The sequence below is a fragment of the Lepidothrix coronata genome, unplaced genomic scaffold (assembly GCF_001604755.1).
Source record: "Lepidothrix coronata isolate B3197 unplaced genomic scaffold, Lepidothrix_coronata-1.0 Scaffold48, whole genome shotgun sequence".
NCBI lineage: Eukaryota > Metazoa > Chordata > Aves > Passeriformes > Pipridae > Lepidothrix > Lepidothrix coronata.
The window spans coordinates 152,941-176,855 of record NW_016690228.1 but is presented as its reverse complement, the minus strand read 5'-3'; the positions used below and the strand labels follow the sequence as shown (position 1 = coordinate 176,855).

The following is a 23,915-nucleotide window of genomic DNA, read 5'->3' as shown; positions in this document are numbered from 1 at the left end:
CGAGGGTGTTAAATATATATATTCAAAGAATGCATCAACAAAAACGCAATAAAACCCCATGTGTAGAAATGATTAGTTTCCTACTCTGTTGTTTACTTAATGGTTTCCAAGGAGCCTGTCTTCTGTTGAGTAATGCTAGATCCATTTTTCCTTTATGTTGTGATGTGAGATTTGAAGACTTAACAGAGGAGGGAAAGATTAAACAATGAAAGAATATGTCATAATGGAAAGGAATTAAAAATGAGCATTGGTAACTAGTACAAGAAAGAAAAATATCTCTCAAAAGATAGGCTGGAGGCAGCAACCTCAGTGTCTTTATAATGAGATTCTTCTCCTTTCCCCAGGGATTTTAAACAAAAAGAACTGAACTCCAGGTGGGGCTTACAAGCCATGTAGTCTGCAACCTGGCATTTTACATTTCAAGGGAGCTAACTGAAGCAGGTCAGACTATATACTAAGATTAAAAGAAATTAGAAAGGTTCACAAAGTAGAGACCTGCAGGTAATTTTTGAGCCTGCTCTGTCTGTAGTGACACTGAAGAGAAAATATTTGTTCTCTTTCCCTCTTTTTTTTTCCTGTTTGACCTCTTTAAAGTCACAACAGCTTCACACTTAACAGAAACTGAACATTGTGCTCTGTTGTTGATGTACCTACTGTATTTTTCACTGTTATTTCTATTGGCCTGGTTTCCTAAGGAAATGAAGTTTGTATGATAATGCTGTCTGTCTGCACATAATAATGTTTTCAAGCTGATGGCCAATCTTAGCCAAATTTGAAAGAGATTATAAGTCTCAAAGATAATTAAATTTCTGTGTGTTTGGGAAAGCAATGACTGGCATAGGAGAGATCCCAAAACAGTGCCCCACTCTGAGAGGTGGTGGGCACTCCTTCGGCTGCAGCCCTCTGGCTGATCAGTGAGGACACAGCTCCTGAGCAGCTGCAGCTCTGCCCTGGTTTCCTGGGGACATGGATATCACAAGAGACATGGAGAAAAGATGAGGAAGATGAATACGTAGTGTATGTCTCAGCATGAGGGAGGAGCCCAGCTCCTAATGTCCCCTAATCAATAGGAAATGAGTTTTCATTAATTCAATTGCCTTCCAGATGTTTTGTGGTTTATTAGGAATATTTATAAACTGTTATTTCGAGAAGGATGTTCATGAAAGTAATCTTTTCTGCCTTTTTGGTTATAAATGCCAAAGCACCTTCTATGTCATTATGAGGTTTCCTAGTTTTAATGGGAAAACAACTTAATGAAGTTCCACTTCTACCTGTGAGCTACTGCAGCCTTGAGAGAACTCTGAGTCTTGTTGCATGCTGTCAAGAAAGTTTTGATGTCCTTTCCACTGCCATTGTCTCTGACATAAGGATAAACCTCTCAGGATAGGAGAGTAAAAAATAATGGTTGTCCTTTCAACATCAAAGCTTAATAAATAAGATCATATCATAGAATTATCAGATGGTTTGTGTTGAAACAGACCTTAAAGATTATCTAATTCCACCTACCCCTGCCATAGACAGGGACATCTCCCTAGACCACATTGCTCAAAGCCCCATCCAACCTGGCCTGGAACATTGCCAGGGATGGGTCATCCACTTCTCTGGGCAACCTGTGCCTCTGGATTCCTGTACCTCTCCATCCTCACAGTAAAGAACTTCTTCCTAACTTAGTTGTTACTCAGCTGGAACTTATAACTGAGTCAGTATCTGTTTACTGTAATGGCACAGATTATGAGTTTTATTTAAATAGTAAAACACTTCTATTGTTACAAAAGAATAACTTTAAAACAGTTGCACATTTTTATATTCAATACTCGTGAGGATTGCCCGTATTGAAGTACAGAGAGATTTGCAGAGGCCAAGTGCTAATACGTGGCAAGCCTGTAACAGAGCCCTTGTTTATTTTTTGCATGGAAATGGAGTGCTGTCAAGTACCCTTTCATCTCTTCTGTTAATGGGAAGAGGTCACATGGTGAACATATGAAATTTATAAGTCTGCTCTTCTTTAGGGAAATACTATTTGTCTTGCTGAAACTCTCTGAGCTATAGGAAACCCAGAATCTAGAAAGCAAGATGACATATTACATCTTCCTGTTTCATGTCTCCATTACACCTGGTGTCATGCATAAGAATGAGAAATGCTCCCTTGGATGCTGACTCTGCTCTTTCAGTGGATGCATAATTCTAGATATTTGCTGTGGGAAGCAACTATGCCCTGAAAACACAGGTGCAGTGGGACAGGAAACCCCATTCTCTTCCTTTCCCATGTGCAGAACAGGAAGTCGATAGATGTTGGATAAATCTGTTTTGAGGAAAAATGATTTATGGATAAAACTATTTTAAATAAACATGGTTTGTGGGTTTGCACTTGGTTTAGTTCTTGTAGCATGACCCACGGGAAATTCTTTTTGGAGCATTAACCAGCACTTGGTTTGCTATTTACTACCAGTTGAAGAGAGAGTATGTCATGAAGTTTACTGTTGCACAGCGAAACCCGTAGCTCAAAGGCCCCTGAAGTCACAAGAGCAGCATACATGCCACAGGTTTCCATAAACAATCAGTCTTTAATGAACTTTCAGAAGGATCAAGTTGCACTGAAAATGCTGGTTTCCCGGCACAAAGAAAAAGGTTTTACTTAATATGGAAATATTGAGAATAGAATGTTTATACAAGAAGGTTCCAGAATCCAATCCACAGTGCTCACATTTGTTTTCATGAAGAATGTGATTCATTAATATAGCTTTAACTTGGTTAGTTTATGTACAATCTGAGTTGAAAAGATTATTTTTTTTCCTAAAACTGGTTGTTTTCTTGTTAGTTTGTATTTTTCTTTTTATTTAAAGTAATATGCTTGTTTTCCTGGCAGAAAGATGACAGAAAATAGGGAAACTACTTAGCAGAAGTATCAGCATCAATATAGGAATGTTAGATGAGTAGGTCCAGGCATGCTGTATCCCAGTTTAATGACTTACTTCTGTCAAGGCTGTCAAACATCATATGCAGATGCATTCTGCCTGCCTTGACTTTGAGCTCAATCTTTCTTTCCTTTGAAAATCTCATCCTAAAAGAGAATAGTGGCAGCCTGGGAAGGAACAGAAGAAACTTCTCACTCTTTCAAATTGTGTGAGGTCAAGAAATGACTGAGGTATCTGAAGACATTTGAAACACTCCTAGATTGTTATTTTTTCCCCAGTAAAAACAAGATACGTTTATCTCCTGAGTCAATACACTTTGCTATTCATATTGAGTTCAAATCAAAGACTTGTTTCTTGCTAGAACTGGAATCTTGCAGAACTGCTTACTTGTTATTTTAAGTGGAGTTTCAAAAGGCCAGAAAGGTCTTCAAATAATCCATGAAGTGCTACTCAACTGTATAACCATAATTCCTTGCATAAATGTGTGATTGTACTGTACATTGTACTGTACTAATGCATTTTTTTCTTTTATCCATAAGTCGAATTACTTGGAATGGAGGAAAAAGTTAAGAATAATGAATTTGTTTGTTCTTTTTAGTACCAATGCCCGTATTAATTTAGCTATGTATTTGACATTTCATTATGACAGCTTAGGTAACTTAATTTTGAAGCAGTATGAGAGGGGATCTTAAAATAAATGCTTTCCAACTCCATGTTTGGGGCTATGGAATGGCACATATCTAATCTGAAACATGTTTTTTTGTAAAGAACCACAGAATGTATATTACAGGTCAGAAGAATTGCTGATGGCATGGAAGGCATCTTCTGGGAATGCCTTGATATTTAGGCTAAAACCTCAATACAGCCACGTTCTCTGCATCATGTACTGTAGATGGATAAACCTGGACAGCTGAGGAATGTGGCTGGAACTGCAGGAAGTGACTCTACATTAGTCTTAAGTGAAAGAGAATGACTGTCATGGGCTGTGTTCTTCCTGCTATTTCTCATGAACAAAAAGGGAGATTCATATCAGTGGAGGCTGTCAGTAAACACCATTAAAGAACCAGAGAAATCAGGCCCTCTGTTTTCAAATGCCCTTTTCATAGGGCTCACTACACCTGTTCTTTTTTGAAAGGGCTCTCCTACTTTAATTACCAGTTACAATAGAAAGATTTCTGCAGAGCCTTTACTTCTAGGCTTGGAGACTTTGGAAGCAAGTTCAGGTACCTTGCAGGTTCAAGTTCTTGCCTTAGAAGATGGCTCTGACTTTTTGTTTGGGTTTTTTTGAGCTAGCATTTTATAAAAAGGAATTTAAAATAATCAAACTTTCAAAAGTCCCTTGCTTCCAACCCTTCTTCCACAAATCTAAATATTCTTCTGTGACTGTCTTCCTCATTTACTGCTTCAACAGTTACATTAGTATTTTTGCAACAGGGTTGTATTCTGAAGATGGTATCAAAATAATATTGTTGGCCTCCCCTGAGTTGTCTTTTCAATTTTTAAAATTGTAATTGTTATTAAAATTAAATCACTAAAGAATGACAATGAAGACAGTTCCCCAGAGGGGAAGAAATGACCATTTTTTGCATCCCACAGTTCTGTTAGGTTTTATAAACTATGGACAGCTAAAGGAATTCAACATATTGTATTCTTTGTTGTTTTTCCCAATATCTACAATACCAATAATATGTTTACATATGAAGTGTATAAGAATTATGGATGGATGTACTTTTTTAAGTCTTGTTTTGCTGTTGTTGAGAAAACACATTTCATCTTGCTACATTAATATATTGTTCAAAGAGTTATTAATATGTTTGCAGATAATTAGGACATTTTGTGAATTAAATTTTAAAAAAAGATTGAAATTCCTTCATGAAGGCTTTACATAATTAAGTGTTAAAACCTGTTGGAAGAAAAAGGAAAACATTATTTTCCAGTGGACTTAATCCCTGAGAAGTTGACTTTGATTTTTGTTTTTGGTGTAAAAGATAATTTTTAATTCTATTTTCTCCTGCTTGTTACAGGGTATTGGAGAAATACTCACTTTTATCTGGCCTAGGTAAAATGACTTTGTAAAAGCTCCAAGAAACCTCTTCTTTATCATTGTGATATTTTTCTTACACTGACTTCAGCTGCACACCCACTTCATGAGCAATCTGCAGAGACTGGTTTCTAGCTGTCATTATTCATGCATATTTGAAACAGCTGATTATGAAAGTCTATTTAATTTTTAATGAGAATATGTCTCTTTTTTTCATAAATTGTTTTGCCTCATGCAGAATGTAATTATCCCAGTCTTTGGGATCTCAGAAATTAGTTACTGGCTGCAGAAACTGCAGTAATATCTGTGTTTTCTTGCTGCTCTATACCCAGACAGAAACAACTCGGAGAGGAACTAAAGAAGAAGATAGAGGGTTTTCTTTTGGGAAGGCAATTTTGTGAAATTGTTTTACTGCTATATTCAACAACAGACACTCAAGAAGAAATGCATGCATTGTAGACAGGATCTTTTAAATATGTTCTTAGAAAAACACAACACATGAAAGAAACAAAGCTTGAAATAACACTGAAGTTTATTTGATCACTCCACAACTTTTGTAGTATGATATACTGTTTTTTCACTTTGCCTGTTTTACCTTGGTAACTTCTGTTACATGTATGGGGAAAACTACTCCTAGGTTAACTTTAGTTTCTTGCTTTTCTTTGTCCCTGTAGTCTAATGAAATTTGAGTCTCCCTCTTTCTGAGACAGTTGGCAACATTTTAATGCTTTCCAAAAGTCAGATGCAAGATCAAGACATTTCTTACGTGAAAGCAGGTTCTACAATATATGTTACATAAACCACATAGAGAAAAAAAAGTATCTGTGGCATTTACAAGTATGTCTTAGACCAAGTTAAAGGTATCTGGAGCAGTTTTTTTCAGTGTACAGGCATACAATGATGTTTTTCATCACCCTAGCAATATGGAATCTTCATAATGAATCATCTGAAGTTTTCTTTTGAACCACTGATGTTGCAATCTTTCCCCTCTGGGACACTCTTTAGTTGCCCTTGGCTCTGTTTGTGTCAAAGAATTATTCAAATCTCTCATACTACTAGCTAGCTGATGTTCATAAGAAATGCTGGAGATCTTGGCAATATTCTGTTATTTAGCCTTTTTTTAGGTATCTGACAATGGGAAAATTCCTTGGGAAGACTTTTTCATACCTATATAGTCGCAATGCACTGCAAGCAGTATTTGACTGTGTCATTGGGCTTCTGCTTTGGAAATTAAATTTATGTTTCCCTCCAAGAACTCCTTCACCCAGCCTTCTTTGATAGATATCTGGATGTCTGCAGAGTGGGCTACATATACATGCATACACATATATTTTAAAGGAAATGTCTTTGCTGAGTCAGATCCTTGTATTGTACACTAATGAGAATAAGACTTGCAGGTAGCCTTTTTGAAGTAGTGAACCTGCAGCTTCTCCACACTTGATGTATGGTACCCTAGAACCTGCTGACGAAGGCTCAGTGGAAGTCATCATTGTCCCTGACAAGTTGAAATTCTTTCGCTGTGTTTCTCTATCCAAAGCAAAGAAGAACTTTTTATTAACCTGTTACTTTCACATTCAGGAACAGTGGTAGCAAGTCACCTCAGGTAATGTCTTCTATTAAGCTTGTCTTCTTTCTTTTGCCTGTCTTCAAAGATGAAACTTGATCACCGTCTTCAAAGTGCTTCCCCTTATCCAGCATTTTAACCTCTTATTTGAAATGCTGTCTACAAACTATTTGAGACATTAACTATTCCAGCCCTTTTTAATGGCAGAATATCTGAATTTTTCCACTCCTATCTTTCTGAACAGAACAAACAAATCTATATGAACAGTAGCCCAGGAAGTGTCTTTGACAGCCATGGCCTGAAATGAAGATGATAAGAAGTTACATCCATCCACAAATGGATGTTAGCAGGATATCTGGAAAATGTTGTTCTTATCCTGTTGGAAAGCTTCCAATATCTCAGAATTACCACCTCCCAACACACATATCCTGCCCTGATGTTATGACATCTCTTTAAAGGAGTTATAATAAAATGAACCGGCTGTAGACTGGAAAATGACTTTGTTTGCCAAGAGTTAGGAACTGATAGCTGGGCATGTTTTCTATCTATCTGTTAGAATAAACCTTTGATAAAGATTTTCAAATTCAAATAGGTTCCTCTAGTTACAAGTTATACCCACCGAACTCAGTATCTTTATGCTGTGGCATAAAAACGGATTTTTTATTACTATATAACAGTAAATGAAAGGCCTTTTTTTTTTTTAATTGTTGTTATCTCAATATAATTTGCACTGATGATCTTCTTATTTCAGAAACAAACCTTCCCACGGGGAGTTGTATGGGTCTGGAAGCTGCAAAAGGAAACCACCTTGCTTTTTCATTGCTGAGTCAAATTCATTTTAACAAACTGACTAAACCATTATAATCAGCTATTCTGAATTCCAGTATAACTTGACAGCAAGTGTCCTATGTTTAGCCTTTATGGTCTGCATAAATCAGAAACTATCTTCCTATGAAGAAATGTAATATTAGTTTAAGGACTTACAAGACTAATTCGCTGTTACATACCTAAAAGTTGTTCCAATTAGCTACTAGAAAGGGAGCTAATCCATAGCTTACAGTTTATGGTACCTATCCATGTTCGTTCACACCCTCGCTTGAAGAAACCCAAATCCTTGTCTTCTGTCTTGGAGAATACTTTAACCACCAGATTCTTACGGTAGTTCTCAGCATCCAGGCTGTGGTGACTCTTCTGTTTTATACAGAAGAATAGAAATACACATGAAATGAGAAGGCACATAGCTTTATCTAGTCCAAGAGTAGGATGTTGCTGCTGTGGCCTGTGCCATGGCTCTTGACTCCTTCCACAGACTCTTTCTCTGATATATCCTATTGAAGCCCCGAGGGAAAAAACACTACTGCTATTTGCTGCTTCAATGTAACCTTTATTCTTTTGCAATCATTTCTCTCTCCTTTCTGAGAGACTGATGTGTTTTCCTGGCTTCTCTCTATGTCCTCTATTTATCCCATCCTTTTCTGTCTTGACATGGGGCTGCATTAGGAAGAGCATTGCCAACAGGTCAAGGGATGTGATATTTCCCCTCTACCCAGCACAGGTGAGATATCAGGAGTGCTGGGTCCAGTGCTTGGCTCCCCAGTATGGGAATGATACAGACATACTGGAGCATCTTTGATATGAGAACAGACTGAGAGAGCTGTGACTGTTCAGCCTGGAGAATATAAGGCTCAGAGGGATCTCATACGTGAGTAAATATTGGAAAGAGGGAGAGTAAAGGAGATGGGGTCGGGTGCCCAGCAATAGAACAAGGGTCAATGGGCATGAGTTAAAATACAGAAAATTCTATTTAAACACAAGCCTCTTTTTTTTTCTTTTTTTTTTTTGTACTGTGCAGGTGATCAGGCAGTGTCACAGTTGCCCAGAGAGGCTGCTGAGTCCCCATCCTTGGAGATACTCAAACCCAAACTGGACAGTCCTGAGCAATCTGCTGTAGGTGACCCTGCTCCGAGCATGTCTAGATGCTCTAGCAGTCATGGACAGGCACTCAGCAGATGCTGACACTGTTAGCACTGTTAGTAGGCGTGGGAGCTTTTGCTGTGACTGTGGCTGGGTAGAAATGCAAGCTTGAAGATGAGAGAAAATTCACCTGTGTTTCTTCAGTCTCTCATTAAAGACTTTCTAAATTTCATACTGTTCTAGGGATCTCATCTGATCTCTCTCTGGTCTGCTCTCATTAAAAAAGAGTGAGTTTATTTCTTGCCAACTTTAATTCATTTTTTTTTAATTTCACTTTGAGCCCACATTCCCTGTTCCTAGCTGTTTGATCTTTGCACTTAGCTCTTTAATTAAAAGAAGGCAAGACTAACTTTTCCTACTCCCTGGACCTCTCTCTAGGAGCTATCTTTATCTCTTATTCAGCTAGTGACAACGACAGTCTTTACCACCAATTTCTTTTTCCTTCCCTCCCAATCCATGAACTCCCGTGAACTATATTTGGGTAAGAAAATCCTAGCAGAAATGTTATTTTTGAAAGATGATCCCCATTTAGTATTCTCCTTTAAAGTCTCTCTAGCAAATTCTCAATTCGCTTATCTAGACTTTGAAGTTTGATTAGTTCTTTATTTTTAAATGAGAAAGTTGTACGGCCTTATATAACTCTGCTCTTTTAACAAATGCTCATTTTGTCAGACTAGGAATTCCACCACAAATGCAACTTCTTTATATTTAAAGTTTTGTCTTTCCTTAAACCGTGTTGTCTGGTATTAATGATGCTGTTCACCCTTAATTCTTTATTGAGCACATCCTCTTTTGCTTTCCTGAGATTTTGCCCTGGGTAAGCATTAAATTGACAGACCCATAGTTACATTTTCAGCACATTATCCTGAAAAATTTATTTCCTGTCTTCTTTGTTCAATCTTTTGGACAGTCACCATATCTCAGAGGATTTACTCAGTATCCTGCTTTGAAAATAGCAGTTTAGCAATCTCATCAGTTGATAAATCTACAGCCAATGGTTCAAGTTTTCTTTGTTGATATTCAGTAACTCACTGCTTTACCAACGGAATAAATTATATATATTTCCTTATTCCCATCTGAAATAGTTATCTGTCTGTTTCCCAAAAATAAATAAGAATGTATGTTGCTATCAGAAGTGAGAATTTTGCATTTTTCCTCCTCTCTGGCACACTGGTGGTTATTTAGCTAATCTGAGGGGGTGGCAGAGTTTCTGTGCTGGTGTTCCTTGTCTCAGATACTTCGATCTGGAGTAGGGTGTTTTCACAAGCCATAGTACATGACTGGTGGCCACTGGAGAAGTAGGGTATCTCATTATTGTAAAATTTCATCCTCAGAGTAGATAAGCTTTTAGTAGCCAACTTCCATATTTATTCCACCAGGGAATCATAGAATCATAGGAAAAAGGTTAAGTCTTAGATTAAAAAGGCAAAAATAAAATTATGAAAAGAAGAACGTAACAAAGGCATTTTTGACATAGCTATGACACCAAAGCTTTTGTCTAACTGATTTCAAAGCTTTGAGTAATGCCATGGGCCAGCAGCCAAGAGAAGAACAGACAGATCTACTCTTCATAAGCAACTTCTTAGTTACAGCCAAAAGTTTTCTGGTTTGTTCAATTGAATTTGATCAATACAAACCCAGAAAAAAACATTTCTCACCTTGAGAATCTGCAATTTACTCCTTAATGTAGACCACCCTATACTATTTCAATCTTGCTCTGCTTTTGTGGAGAGACTCCTTTGCTATTGACACTCTCTCTCTTTTTCTTTTTCTTTTTTTTTCAAAATAAGGTGCAAAAAATTTATCAGCATGCTTAATTTGTGTTTGTTTTGTTGATCTGCACAACTGAAATGCTTCCTCTGTCTTCCTGGAGAGTGTGGTAAACAGATGTTTAGCTGTTTTAGCTGTTTTAGATCAGCAATTGCTAGCACATCAGAGACCAGAGCCTTCAATCCCAGAAACTGGCCTACTGGTCTTTATTCATGTATCTGATCCAACCACATTTAAATAAATCAAAGAGACTTGCTACAGTGAACTAATATGGACCTTTTGGTGGAGGTTAAGGTAAGTGTAAACTTAGTAACTGCAATTCTGTTTTGCCCTATTTCTTTTTAACCGGAATAACAAACAAACAAGGGGGGGGAACCCAAACAAAAAAACTATCAAAAAAAACCCCAAAACCCCCAGGCCACAAAACTAAACCAGTGAAAAAACCCCAAAATCTAAACTCTTTTTTTTTTTTTAATTTCTTCCAGAGGGAAGAAATGGTTTAGTTTGATAGGCTCCAATTTTTTTGATTAACCTTTATTTTATGTGGCTTTTCAAAAGTTCTACTGTACCTTGTCACACTAGATCAACTCTGATGAATTTTCTGTTCTCTTGAACTTTTATTTTTTCTATATGTGAAATCAAAACTCAAAGTGCTGATTACTTTACTCTTTAAATCAATGTCTCTCTTGGCTCTCCTTCAAAAAAAAGTCTGTGTGAAGCAGTGATTCACTCTACTTACTGTATTTAATCTGGGAAAATGCAGTGCTTGCTCTTTGTACCCTGATAAATGTCTCCAGCAGAAGGTAATAGAAAATATTTTAACTGAAATAGGTTAAACTGATAAGAAAGGATCCCAGACATAAAGATAAAATCATTTAACAAACAGATTCAGTGTAATTATTGTCTTATAAGTTGCATCTCCTTTTGACTTCAAGTGGGATAACCAGCACTTGGGTCTCCTGCAGGTTAGCTCTCCGAAGTCACAAAACCTGCAGAAAGGACAACTTTTAAGACTTGGGAGTGGGTCTGTGGGCTCATGAACAAGTACTGAAAACAAATGCTACTGTGTTATCAAAATTTATGATTCACAGAGGATATTTTTCTTACTAGTTCTATTTTAACTTTAACATAGGCAGCAGTAATCTTTACAGCAGTCTTCTAATGATGTGAGACAGAACAAGCTGCAAAGGGGAATGGAATACAGATACAGAGGTGGTACAAATAGACCACATACTAGGTCTGTCGTTTGCATGTGGAGAGGAGAAATGAACACAAATTGTTCCTGAAGGAACAATTTATTTTCTGTTCTAAGGGGTGCTTTTACTGAGGGAAGGATTCAGTTCTCTGAACTGTCTGGAGTGCAGATCTGTGGAGCCATCTTCTAGGGGATCTTTGACACCTACGATGAAACAGCCTCTGAGGACATCTGTCTGTCTTTGCTGTCTGTAGAGAGAATATAAATGTTCACCACAGACTACGTTCCTAATTTTTTTGATTATGTGAATCCCAACTATAACAACCTAAGCATCAAGAAAAGTGATTTACTTGCAGTGTATTCGCATAGTTGCAACTATATATGGAGTCCTAAAAAAATTGCTTTCACAAATAAACACAAGGGTTTTCCAGAAGGTTACAGCACTCCACACTTCAAGTTGTCTGTTATCACAAATTGGTCTTTCAGGCAAATAAAGTGATGAGAGTTTAAAATGGAGGCCTTGGTACTAACTGATATCTATTAGCTCAAATCATATGTTGATATTTGTGGCACTTTAAGCTTAAGGGCTGTTGAAGGGCCGGCTAAGATTGTGCACTGCTGTTCACTGAGAGCCCCTGATCCAGTAAAGCTGTGTTTGAACAGACAAGGCAGAGGATAGGGGAAAACGCAATACAGTATATGAACAGAATGACACCTGCTCATATACATACATACAGCAAATTAATTCTATGATTCTATGGTTGTACTAGAGTTGAAGGATTACCACTCAATACCTCTGGAGAGGGATTGCCAGGAGGGAGTTATGACTATAGCTAACCAGCATCTTCCTGTTTCTTCCCTTTCTATAGCCTGCAGAGCTGTCTCTGTCTTTGCTGGGCTTTCATTCACATCCCAACTCGAATGCACCTTGGCAGGGTTAGGCTTTGAGAAAATGATGTGTTATGATTTTATTGTTGCAAAAAAACCTTTTCATCCCTGAGCCACTTTACTTCATTCAGCTGCTGTTTGCCAGGCATCCATTTGAAGGGGACAACACCACCCATAAATACCTAGTACCAGTACTGAAGTTTGTGCCATTTGATACATTATTCCATCTTAAAGGCAATACAGACCACACAGGTATTTAAGATACCTTGAATGTGACAGCACTTTAAATAAATACGTATGATCAGATCATAAAGAGGGGTAAATCAGTATAACCTTGGTGAAATTGGGTCCCTTAAACTGCACAGGTTACATATCTCAGTGCAAGTAACTCTGAGCATCTTAATCTCATGCATGTGAAGGAGCCACACAGCTGGCTCCAGGCAGTTTGAGGGGGTTTGCAGACACCCCCTATGCCAGATTGGGCTGGCAACAGACTTAATCCTGGGAATCCTTTCAGCATACTACAGCCTATTGCTACCACACCTGCTTGCACCTCCTAAACACACCAACTGTACATCCAGTGTGGGTGCCAAAACAGTGTGGTCATGCAAAACAGTAAAGGAGATGTTGGTGATGCCCTTGAGGGTCAGTGACATGCCAAGCCATGGCCCGATCTCATTTACAGCTAAAGCCCACAGATGAAGCCAGAATCAGCTCACTGTATTTAATTGCAAAAAGGCATCAACTGCAGAGCTGTGAGGCCAAGCATCTGACTGTTGTGTTCAACCCTTCCATGTCAGAGAAAAAGGCCAGTAGTACTGTGTGCTAATAGCTCCCAGTACTGATGAGTTAGTCTTTTCCTTGGACACTTCCTTGCTAATGGATCTATGAAGTATTTTCCTACTATAATATGGTACAGTTAGCCTGTCAAAGGCTCTGTGCCTTTGGCTCTGTGCCTTTGGCTCTGTGCCAAAGCCTACTCATACAGGTTCTACAAAAATTTTGTTCCATTTTCCCAAGCTCCCAGCAAATGGTTAATCAGTAATTCAACAAAGGTTGCATTTCTCAAGAATTAAGGGGTCAGTAAAAGTCTACCATAAACTTTTGTAATGAGCTTCCGTAGTGAGCATCCAGCAATCTCACTTTCTCTGTTACCTGGCTTTGCATATATATGGATCAGATACAGCTTGTTCTGGAGTGATCATGTCTGTTGCTAGGAATAGATCATGTTGGAATTTTTAAACCCACTTTGCTGAGCTCTGCCACCCCAGTCAGCACTACAGCATTAATTGTGTTCACTCAGGACTTCTACTTCTTATTGAATGATGATTACGTCTGAGTAGCAGGGACTGGTGAGTCATCAAAGGGTATAAATTCTAGGCTCTGTTTAAATGTTAAAAAGGTGGTAAATGCATGATATATGAACAGTTAAAATCTTCTACAGTTGGGAAAACAGTATGCTATAAACAGGATTTATTTTCAATATGTTAAAATTTTCTTGAGTATTCCACTGATAAATATCACAAGGGATTGTATTCTTATTGTGCTGTAATTAAAATGAATGCTTCAAAAATGCCTGTCCCCAGGCTGATAGTAATGAGAGTAGAAACAGGTGAGGAAAATAAAAGTTAATGAAACTGGACAAGAGTTAAGAGATGTCACAAAACTGACTTTGTTCTGTATGTGTAAGTTCCATTTAGAAATATTTAATAGTAAGCGTATAACTATTATTACAGTTATAAAATAATCTTTGCTGACAGTGAATAGTTCATTGTTCATTACTGAGAGTCAGAGTTTAACATTGAGCACACAGCTTGCCAAAACCTTTCAGCTCAGGGACAACAATCTTCAAAAGCTGACAGTGACAAATACCCCACACTATCCCACACATTTAATCCAAAATGTCTTTGGATGCAGCTCTGTGATCCTCCAAGGCGCACCTCAAGACAGCTTTCCGGTGAAAGTGCGGACCTGATTGCCCCACAGGGCTCCCCTCTTAGCACAAGGGAGGCTGTGCTAAGTGTGTCTATGGTGTTGGCATTAAATCTGTTGCCAGCCCACTCTGCCATCGGGGTGGCTGGAAGGCATCCATATGTCTGGGAACTGCGCAAGTCAGGGAGCACCATATGTTCCTCCCTGCTCTTTATAAAAATAAATAAATACCAAAGCCACCATCAACAAAAAAAAGTGTTGATTCACTCTTTGGGCAGGGATTAGCTTTTAGTATTAATTCCTAGTTTGCTCATCAGCACAAGAAAAGGGCATAGTTGTCTTTGTTATACGGCTTTGCAAAAAATGCAAGAACGTAGCAGAATGCAAAATGCAGAATACAGGATACTTCACTTAAGTTGGCACAACTGTTAAAGAGAGTCGCTGGATGTATGACCAAGGACATGGGTCTCAAAACCATCTTTTTCTTGGAATAAAATACCAGCTGGAACAATATCAGAAAAGAGAGAAAAAATAATTTTAAAAACATCTTAACCAAACATAGAAACACATTTGATTAATTACAATTAATTAAAACCTCCTGAAACCAAAAATTAAGAAGATTCTTATGTTCTATTGTCTAAATAAAGTGCTTATAAGAAAAAAAAATGCACTTTTTACCTGATAATATCATGAGGAGAACAGGAAGAAGTGAATTGAATTTATGAAGGAAGTCCTGAAAAGAAACAAAAACTCAAAGTCATAAGAAAGTAAAGGAAAGAGAAAGGAGCCAATGTGAAGAGCTAGATAGAGATGGAAATTAAGTGCCAGTCAAGCCTTTAATAGCAAGATGTATGAGCAGGATTTAGGTTCAATGTATGGCTCAGAGCTATTACAAGCCTTTCTTCTACATCCCTGGGAGATAAAACTTCATTCTGAGGCCCATGTTTGGAATAAATCTCGTAAAAACAATTGCACTAAAAAGAAGTTGGTTCAAAAGCCTATATACTTTCACAAGGCATTTATCCATCTTGCTTTACTGATGTAGAACATCAACTAGCAAAAGTGCAGTTGTTTGCTAAGTGCTGTGATATGGTTTTAAAATGCTATAGAAAGCTTTACAAACTCTACTATATGACTTAAAGGAGGACAAAAGTAAAAGAATAAAGGAAGAAGGAAGTATGTGAAAGAGAGAGATACAGCATTTACATGTCTTGCAAAGGACTGATACCCAAGTACAGTATGGAAAGTGTATCACTAAGCTGGGACAATGAAGCAGAGGGATGTTTTTCTGTGCAGAAAATTTAAATGTCCTCTTCTACTTTTACTAGTTTGCCAATTCATATACCAACTGTATTGCAGAATAATACGGAACAAGTGACAGGACTTACAGTATTTAATAAATTGTGATGACATCCACAAATCCCAGTCTGATGACACAAATTATCCTCATTTCTTCACCCCATAAGAAGAATAAAAAGAAGGGTTTGCAGGTGTTTTCGTATTGCCATGTACAGCAGCAGGGCAGGCAAATGTAAGAACTATAGGGCATGAAACAGATAATATAACACCAGGAAAACAAATGACAAATGCCTTATTGAAAGATAATGGAAGAGAAAAAGGTAAAAGTACTCATCAAAATGACATGACTCCAGCAAGGTGAAACTTAGCTTAAGACAGTGATGCTAAGCAGCAGAACAAAATATGCTTTTTCTATAAAGTGCCTAGGGAGTGGAGCTCTTAACTGATAATTGATTATTGCATGCATATTATTCTGACTATGGAAAACACTTTTATCTCAGCTAAATTCTTCCGTGGAAGAGCAAATTGTCCCCCTGACCTGTCACTTGTGGAAATTTTCATCATTGTGGGCATTTTTATTTTGTTATTCTGAGATTTATAATGGTTTCACTAGAAAATATAAATTTCAATTTCATATTTCTCCAAAATCTTAATTTTCCATTTCTTTCTATGCAGTCCACAGATAAGATTCATCTGCATGTTAAACCAAAACACATAGATCTGACATAGTTACCCTTGGCTCCATTTGGTATAGTAGAAAAGGTATCTCTGTTGGACGACAAATCCTATTCTTAAATAAGTTTCTAATGTATGTCATTTAAAATGATTTTTGGAGACCCATCTCTCTTCACCAGCTGCAGAAGGAGCCTCCTGGGATTAGCTCAGCTTTAGATGTCCACTGCTAGATAATGAAAGTGGGCTGACTTGGATTCCTTGAAAATCATGAGACCTTGTTAGTCTTCTGTGGGTTGTGGGTCAAAGGAGCAATGAAACTGCATCAGAAATCAGTGAGCAACATTTAGGAGTCCAAATGCTCCTAGTCCTATCAGGTCCTCTGCTTTGTTCTTAGTGAGGCCAAGCTGATGCCTCTAAACTGATATCTGTAAAGGTCAGATGAGACTGCAGGGAACCTGCCTTTGTGAAAACCAAGATTCCTGCCTGGGGCTGGTAATGGAATTGATGGGAAAAAAATTTCATACAGTAGGTAATAATAACAAAAGACAGCAAGGATGTTGCTTGAGAAATTCTTTCAAATGCGTGCTTTTGTTAGGTTGGCTGGAGTACAATAGCTATATTATATTGCAAGAGGTTTTGCTCAATAGGATCAGATTTGTAGGGTAAAACTGTTGCTGATGAACCAAGACCCACACTATCTTTATTTTCAGTAGTTTGACTATGGACTAATTACACATTTAAGGTCCGTTAGTGACTGGAGCATGTTGGAGGCATCACAGGAGTCCTTCCTATACTTTAGGTTGACCTAAGACTATTCTGAAATAAGAGCCCAAGCATGGTGGCTAGCACACCAAATAGATTTGATTCAAATGTGTGCTGCTGATCTGAATTAAAATACTGATGTACACACACAAAATTTCAGTTCCATTGAAAATCTCAAGACTTTGAAGAAAATGTTCATGCAGAGTCAGAATGAAGAGCCAAAGCATTTCCTTCCCTTTCTCCTTTCTAAAGTATTTTGTTTCCCAGGAACACTGGGAACAACTTGTTCTTCTTATAATGATGTATGACCTGTCTGCATCTGTGGGAGTAGAAAAGCAAGACTTCTCTACCTACAATGCACAGAGGACTCCTTGGTTTGAGAACTCTTGAAGCAGGCAGCTTGCTTGGGAATATAGTCAAGTTGTCGTAAAAGTCTCAGATATCAATTTCATCATGTGCAATATGTGCATCCCCATCATGTCCCTTTGAGTTTATTGAATCAGCTTTTTTTTGTACATGTGTTGAAAATTCTCAAATTATTTATTTAACTGCTGCTAAATATAGTCATCCCTCTAGCCCAAATGGACTAGATGATTGTCTTACAAAGCAATGACTTTGAGAAGACCTTGGATATCTTACTAGATAAACAACTAATCTTTATTTCCTAGCAGTTTACTCCTTATTCCTGGGGGGCTGGTTACTTGTGGGGACACTAATACATTTCTTGCATATAGGTGTAGGATCCTGTTATCAGTCTTGATCCTGTTATCACTGCTTTTGAGAAAATGACATAAAAAGAGAAAAAGTCAGAGTTCAGAGAAAAACACAACTGATATGAAGCCTGGAAAATGCATTTCAGCGTGACACCTTTGGTGTTTGTTAAGAAACTGAGGTGATGACTTATTAAAATTCAACAAGCTGTATTGTAAGGAGAAAGTGTAGGAGAGCCATCAACTAAAGTGTAGAAATGAACTGTTATAAGTAAACTGAGACTTAGGTTAAAATATAGCAGCAAAAATTTATTAAAGATTTAATAATAATAATGGCCAGTCTTCGCGACCGAAGATTTGGGAAAGGTCATTAACCCTTCGAGCCTGCGCAGTGGATTTTTTAGGTGAGACACAGCGTGCGCTGAACTGAGCCCACCCTTTAATCCTGAGGTTCATTTGCCGGGGCCGAGCAAGCTTGGACAGTGGCAGTGAGGGTCTCAGAACGTAGGTTTGTTTAGAGTGACCTTCTCTTAGACGGATTGCCTTACAGGGCTAACGAGCTCCATCTGCCCGGGGGGCTGGGAATCGAACCCGGGTTGCAGCGGTGAAAGTGCTGCACCCTAACCACTAGACCACCAGGGGCCCCCATTAAAGATTTATATAAATTGCAAATAAGCAAATCAGTGCGCTGGGCTGCCGGGGAGACCCCTTGCTCCACACACGGCCAGCAAAGCAGTGGGCAAAACCAGTATTCTTTATACTATTGTCAATTCCCTTCCCATAGTCACTTGTTATCCTTCTATTGGATCCGAGTTCGCAAGTCTGGTTCTGGTTGGTTCTTTTGCAGGCTCGCTTTTAGTTGCCAGGTACTTCCCCATCCATAGTCTTAGGTAATTTTTAGTCCTTGAGGCCTACTGTGTGAGTCTCTTCCAGATGTCCACCTTGGATACTTTTTATTGTCTTCGTTCTTGACCCTTTGATCCTTGTCCTTCCCTTCGTTACTTTAAGCGTACACTTTTAGACAATATACAAAATACTTATTCAGTAAGACATAACAACTTGTTTTGTCAGCTTCGAAACTGCAGCTGCAGGACTATCAGCTTATAGTACTGACAGATTAATTGCCCATTCTGTAATTTACAATCCACCGGCCTTAACAGAACCTTGATTACAAAAATATATATGAATATAACATGCAATACTATTAAAAGAGTAAATTACTACAACTATTACTACTTCTAATTTGATGAGTAAATTACTTTACTACTACTAATCTATTACAGAACCAAGGACTGAATGTTAAAAATATGGGATAAAAGCACACTGAAGTCTAACTGTCAGGGCCAAGAAAGTGATTTCTGTCTGGAAAAATGAGAAAGAGACACCAACTTTTGCAAGTCAAGAAGTTTTATTTCCAAGTGTAGCAGGAAGAATGTTGCAAAGTATTTTGGGACTTGTAGTTTTCCGGGCTCTCATGCATACTCAATGAAATACTTTAATGTCATTGGTTGAGAGATCATGTGACGCGTTTAAACACTGTATTTAAACTGATGCCCTTTGTAATGAAGTTTAATTCTGCTCTCACGCTGGTTGGTTGAGTAGTGGTGTTCGTTCCACAACAAGCACCTCAGATAAGATCTCTGAAGTTATCAGGGAAGAGGTTTCTCTGTGTATTCTTCCTCCAGTGTGTTAGCAGGTTTTAGGCTTTTTACCTGTAAGTCACTGTCTCAGAGTGATGCCTATTGGAGTAATGCTGAAGAAGCAAGTGACAAGGCAAATCAGTTACTTCTCCATCATTCCAAATCACTAAGCAAAGCTAGATGCCTTTCTAAAAAGATGAGTTTCTTATTCCCCCAATGAAGGCAAGTTTGACTTAACATTTAAAAAAGATTACAAGACTAATGTTAACAAATTCCAGCTCTCTTTGTGACCACCTACTGAAAATTATGACCCCACAGGCTGAAAAATGTAGCCCTAGTTCAACTACAAATGTTCAATACTTATGGGAGAGCACAATATTTGATGTAATCTTATGGTCTTAGTTGGTATAGAGCAACTCACATTATCAATCCTGGGTCCCTTAAAATTAGGAATTATTCCAGTAAACTGTATGGAGAACTGAACTGTGTTTGCCATGTTTCTGAATGAGTGTCAATGTGAAAAAGATACTCATATTAATTGGAAAATAACAGATGAACTAATTTATAGCTACTGTTTAATCTATGCTTCTCATCTTCGAAATCTCTGCCTTCCCTTAACACGACTATGGAAGGGAAATGATGGGGTGATCCCAAATTCAGGTATTGGCTTATGGACTGAAGTTAGCCCATGCATATGCACCATGAACAGTGCAATAGAAATAATAAACAATATTAATAAACTCTGCAGTCAGATATTCTTCTATTTTCAACCATTTTAAATTATATGACACTCCAGCCCTGGTGCTGTGCAACTAAGTAACATTAATGTGTTCAGTCTGTATCTAAAAATTAACTAGGGCTTGAGTTTGAACTACCACAGTTTCACGTCCCAATACAAGACTGAAAGACTTGGCAATGTAATTTTCTTTCTAACTTTTTTTCTTTTAAATTGAATTAATTTCTTTTCCTTGCTTTGTGTGTGGACAGATCAATCCCACCTGTTCTCCTCATGTCAGTAAATCTATTAACACAATGAGACCACTTTCAAAAGAGCATTGCCTGCTCTGGGACTCCTGGTGCAAAGCAAAGCAAACTTGACATAATTTTGAGAATTTTATGACATTACCGCTGCTTTCCTCCATGCTGTTTTTGTGACCCCACGAACTCACGTCTCCCTTCCTCAGTTATCCTTGCTGGAGAGACGACTGCCATCTAGTGATCTCTGAACCTCTTTGTTCTCTATTGTCACTTTACAATACGCTTGTCTTGCAGCTCCAGTCTCATAGTTTATAGCCTGCCCTCTTTCTCTTTTCCCCTGGTGTTATGAGCAAAATCAATTATAAAGCTTTGAAACACAGCCTACCAATCCAAGCAAAGGACAAACTAAATGTGATATTAAGTCATAATTTTAGTCCACGTAATTTTTTTCTCCGTCTGTATTCTATGGAAGGAATATTGGATTTCTGTGTTTCACTATAATCTTGCTGTCAAGTAAAATCCTTCTACAAGTGAGGAGGTTGTTTAACCCAACAGCAATGAACCATTGATTATGTTTGAATGTATTTAGCACGTTAATATGCCCATCTACCCTGGTATGCTTTTTAGCTGTTCCTCTAAGTGATGTGGTGCAGCTGCCTGTGTGCTGAGGGAGCAGACAGAGAAAAAAACTTGCTTGGAGCAAACCTGATGACTCCATGCTACAATAGCGAGTGTCCTCACTGCACAAGCCCCTAAACATCAGCCATCCCCCCCAGCAGGTACTTCCCCCAGCAGCGACAAAATGAGACACTATATATAGAAGCGTGGTTCTTTTTCTGAGTTGTTTAGTCACCTAGTCCAAATCAGGTGCAAACTGTCCTTAATTCATTAACATCTGAGCAAAGCTCGGAGGAGGTAAAGCTCTCTCTAACTACTGATAATTAATTCGCAAGTCCAATCCAATTAAAAAAGAACTTCAAAGGGATTTTAAGCAGGAAATACAAAATGTAAGGCATTTGAAATATGAAATATTACACTCTTTTCCCATATAGTCCTAGATATTTGAACCTAATCAAGTGAAGGCCTTCCTGCCTCTTTGTCTGTACGTCCATATGAAATGGATGGATGAGGAGAAGGATGACAAATTAAATATTTTACAGTGGCAGACAAACAGCACACTCTTCAGATTGACATGTAGCCAATCTGCATTTAAAAGAAAAAAACCCAGCAACTGTGAGACTAATGTTGAGCTGGCAGATTTTTCCATGCATCAGAATAGCAATCATATTAAAAAGACAGGTGCTCAAAAACACTAGAGAAATCAGTGTGATTTATTCAGTGCATTCAGGGAATCCCATACACATGTTGATCCTGGGAGAAGAGCTAAAAGCTTAATTTTTGAATGAGCAAAGAAGGAAGGAACAATTTGTCTAAAGGCGATGAGGACTCTAGAAAATGCAAATACTAGCAAGGCATTATGAATACAGTTGCTACAGGCATGAGCATCACTTACATCCTAGTACAAACCAGCCAAAGCTGCAGTGCAATATACTTGGGGTAGCCACTCTGAGCATCCAGGTCAGCTTTGTAGGTCTAGAGATGCTGTAAACAATATAAGTAGCTTTGAAAATTATGCAGGTGAGAGCAAATGATTTTCCAGAAGAATTGAAGAAGCAAGCATGGCAGATACTAGGAAAGAGTGCACTAGCAGTGCTTTTGCAAATGGGCCTACTTTCAGCCTCTGCCAGTGCTTTCTTGATGGTCAAAAATAGTAATTACTGCCTCCCTGCCCCAGTCTTTATATCTGAAAAAGCTGATAATTGTGACAGTCCTTGTCAAGCATCCCAAGACCAATAGAGGTAAATGCTATGCAAAAATAGTTTCCTGCATACTGCAGGTCTATAAGAACATCAGTTCTGGGACTGTAGGTTGTGCTCACATCCCTAGCTCCATTTCAAACTGCTTTCAAAACTCCTTCCTAAAATCCAGGCAAATGGGGTGAGCTGTACACCTCCTATTTTCATAGGAGCACCTGGGATGCTAGTTTGAGGCCAGTCTGTCTACAAAAGCCGAAGTCATGAGATATGCTATGAAGAAGTCACCCTTTTGGGCAGGGCATTTGCATTGCTGGCAGAAAGCCCTCACACCTAGCAATTTGCTGCTAAACATAGCAGTGAGCAGTGGAGATGTTCCAATCTGGCTGTAGTGGCAGGTGGTTTAGCAATAATTAGTCACATTCTTTTCTCTTCACAGAAATCAATTCATTTCCGCATTATGTCCCTGTGTCTGTCTTATTGATTAGTGATAAATGACATAACCAAGGGAAGCCATTTGTGGTCAAACAAAACTCTCAGTTAACAGGCAGGAAAATATGCTATGAAAATTGACTACACAAGCAAAGTGCTCAAGAAAAACAGGAAACAAAGTCCCAAGAAGACAGCCTGTCTTATCTGTGACCCTGTCCACTCGTAACAGGCTATAGCCAAACTGTAAACCTAAGTGCTGCAGGAATCTGCCCAAGAAAAGCATTCACAGGGTGGTAGGAGCCCTGGAAAAACAAAGGGTTATGTTCCCAGGAGCTGGAATCTCTGACTTGTGAGGCTCAAAGTTCACCCCAGTCAGAGCAGAAGTGAGATCTTGTCCCAAGGCAACCTGGGAGGTTGGTGCCAGTGTGTTTTGCAAAAAACAAGCTGTCCTTGAGAGATGAAACCTGGCTCAGCAGATGTCATTAGTAGCATTGACTTCAGCACAAGCAATACTTCACACAACAGCAGTGTCACAGAGGACCATTCACCTTGCAGGTTGGACTAATTAAAGGGCAGCTACTCTGCCAGCTGGACAATCAATGTCGTTTGTACTATTATGGAAACTAATAATTTGCTGGATACCTTTATGAAGTAAAATAGCTTTCAAGGCCCTTAGATTAAAAGAAGGACAAACACCACCATCTTTGAGGGATGAAGAGAATATTTTCTATTTTCCTGCATTAATATACTCTCTGAATTTGAGAGGTCTTGAAAATGTTGATTTCCACATGCTCAAATGAAGGAATTCCTTCCTTCGAAACAATACCCAGTATTCCACTGGGCTGCTGAGAAAACACCAGGAATAGAATTGTAACATTGGTTGTTTTGTGTTGCTTCCAGTGATAATGAAGCAATTTTCCTATTGTAAGAGAATGTTTTGTAACTCACTTATCTTATTTGGGCTCTAAAAGGTTTGCGTTGAGATGTTTATTATTTACTCAATACTTAATTGCTGTGCAAGAATGCACTCACAGAAAAGCACATACTGATTTTTATTATCAATTGGGTGGTTCTGTTTTTCTTTAAGAAGCAAACAAAACAAAATTTTACTGTTGTGTTTCAGTTATCCATCAGTCCTTAGGCAAAATCAGAGCAAAAATTCAGAATAATATGGCTGCAATATAATACACATACAGTTTTATTGTAGAATTGTTTTTGTCCATTTATGTTTCTGATTGGCTGCTTGGGCAGAAGGAAATTAAATCATAAAGAATAAGTCTCTGTACGTGATATTTCAATTCTAGAGGAATGGCAATGGAAATGGGA

General features: G+C 38.2%; 1 protein-coding gene across 1 annotated transcript in view; it reads left to right on the top strand.

Moving 5' to 3' along the window:
* Nucleotides 1-23,915, top strand: part of EPSTI1 (epithelial stromal interaction 1 (breast)) — an 89,756-nt gene that overhangs the window by 44,215 nt on the left and 21,626 nt on the right. The window lies entirely within an intron of this gene.